General features: G+C 40.5%; 1 pseudogene; it reads left to right on the top strand.

The window, feature by feature from the left end:
• The first annotated feature begins 243 nt into the window (after window positions 1-243).
• On the top strand, window positions 244-341 carry LOC122486215 (annotated as a pseudogene).
• The last annotated feature ends 2071 nt before the right edge of the window (window positions 342-2412 follow it).

The raw sequence follows: 2412 nt of genomic DNA, 5'->3' as shown, positions 1-2412 counted from the left end.
AGTAGTCATTGAGCAAGGACAATCATGCCTTATAGACGCACCTAGTCAGATCCACAAAATATTGGTATTGTTTGCATGTGAGAGTATGACATCCCCAAAGGGGGAGGCTTAAGTCTGTGCTGCCTTCCAGGGGAGTGGGAATAAAACATTTCCACAAATGGTTCTGTACAGTGGTTGTTCTATGGGAAGAGTCTTGTGTGCAGAGTAGTGGATGTGTTTGTGAAAATGAATAAAGGAAACCTTTTTTAAAAGAGAGTAAAATGGCTGCAAACAGCAGCCTCCTTGGTAGTGTATGCGCCTCTTGATTGTACGGGCTGCCCTCAGGGACCTTGGAGACAGCTTTTTCTGGTGGACATTGAAGTTTGGCCTCATGCCTTCTCCAATCTAGGCTCCAGACAGGTGTGTGCGGTGCCTTTGGAAAGACCTGGGGCACAGTGGCCAGGGTCCACATTGACCAAGTCATCATGTCCATCTGAACCAAGTTGCAGAACAAGGAGCATGTGATTGAGGTCCTACATATGACCAAGTTCAAGTTTCCTGGTTGCCAGAAGATCCAAATTTCCAAGAAGGGGGGCTTTAATAAGTTTTTGTTTGTTTGTTTGTTTTGATTTTTTAAATGTTATTTACTTATTTATAAGTAATCTCTACACCCAATGTGGGGCTCAAACTCACGACTCTGTGACCCCAAGATCAAGAGTCACGTGCTGTTCCAACTTTACTTTTTTTTAAAATTTAATTTAATTTTTTAAATTTACATCCAAGTTAGTTAGCATATAGTGCAACAATGATTTCAGGAGTAGATTCCCTAATGCTTCCTACCCATTTAGCCCATCCCCCCTCCCCCACCCCCTCCAGTAACCTTCTGTTTGTTCTCCATATTTATGAGTCTCTTCTGTTTTGTCCGCCTCCCTGTTTTTATATTATTTTTCTTCCCTTCCCTTATGTTCACTCATATGAGTGAGGTCATATGATATTTGTCTTTCTCTGACTGACTAATTTCGCTTAGCATAATACCCTCTAGTTCCATCCACATAGTTGCAAATGGCAAGATTTCATTCTTTTTGTTGCTGAGTAATTCTCCATTGGATGGATATATATATATATATATATATATATATATATATGATGGATATATATATATATATATATATATAACACATCTTCTTTATCCATTAATCCATCAATGGACATTTGGGCTCTTTCCATATTTTGGCTATTGTTGATAGTGCTGCTATAAACATGGGGGTGCATGTGCCCCTTAGAAACAGCATACCTGTATCCCTTGGATAAATACCTAGTAATGCAATTGCTGGGTCGTAGGTAGTTCTATTTTTAATTTTTTGAGTAGCCTCCATACTGTTTTCCAGAGTGGTTGCATCAGCCTGCATTCCCACCAGCAGTGCAAAGGAGATCCTCTTTCTCCGCATCCTCGCCAACATCTGTTGTTGCCTACGTTGTTAATATTAGCCATTCTGACAGGTGTGAGGGGGGTATCTCATTGTGGTTTTGATTTGTATTTCCCTGATCATGAGTGATGTTGAACATTTTTTCATGTGTCGGCTGACCATCTGGATGTCTTCTTTGGGGAAGTGTCTATTCATGTCTTCTGCCCATTTCTTTACTGCATTATTTGTTTTTGGGGTGTTGGGTTTGATAAGTTCTTTCTTGATTTTGGATACTAACCCTTTATCTGATATGTCATTTGCAAATATCTTCTCCCATTCTGTTGGTTGCCTTTTAGTTTTGCTGATTGTTTCCTTCGCTGTGCAGAAGTTTTTATCCTGATGAGGTCCCAATAGTTCATTTTTGCTTTTGTTTCCCTTGCCTCTGGAGATGTGTTGAGTAAGAAGTTGCTGTTGCCAAGGTCAAAGAGGTTTCTGCCTGCTGTCTCCTTGAGGATTTTGCTGTTTTCCTGTCTTACATTTAGGTCTTTTATCCATTTAGAGTTTATTTTTGTGTATGGTGTAAGAAAGTGGTCCAGTTTCATTCTTCTGCATGTTGCTGTCCACTTTTCCCAGCACCACTTGCTGAAGAGACTGTCTTTATTCCATTGGATATTCTTTCCTGCTTTGTCAAAGATTAGTTGGCCATATGTTTGTGGGTCCATTTCTGGGTTCTCTATTCTGTTCCATTGATCTGAGTGTCTGTTCTTGTGCCAGGGGCTTTACTAAGTGTAATGTGGACAAATTTGAAGATATGGTGGCTGAAAAGCGACTCATCCCAGATGACTGTGGGGTCAAATACATCCCTAATCATGGCCCCTTGGAAAAATGGCAGACTCTGCATTCATGAGAACCTCGTCACTGCCTCTCCCTATTCATGCCCACCAAGAAATCCTGCTTCCTGTCAAAAAAACAAAAAAAAACCCCACAAAAAACAAAAAAAACACCCCAAAACAAAACCCTCCCAAAC

This window comes from Prionailurus bengalensis, chromosome E1 (assembly GCF_016509475.1).
Source record: "Prionailurus bengalensis isolate Pbe53 chromosome E1, Fcat_Pben_1.1_paternal_pri, whole genome shotgun sequence".
Classification (NCBI taxonomy): domain Eukaryota; kingdom Metazoa; phylum Chordata; class Mammalia; order Carnivora; family Felidae; genus Prionailurus; species Prionailurus bengalensis.
The sequence above is the reverse complement of the archived record's forward strand: the minus strand, read 5'-3'. Positions and strand labels throughout refer to the sequence as shown.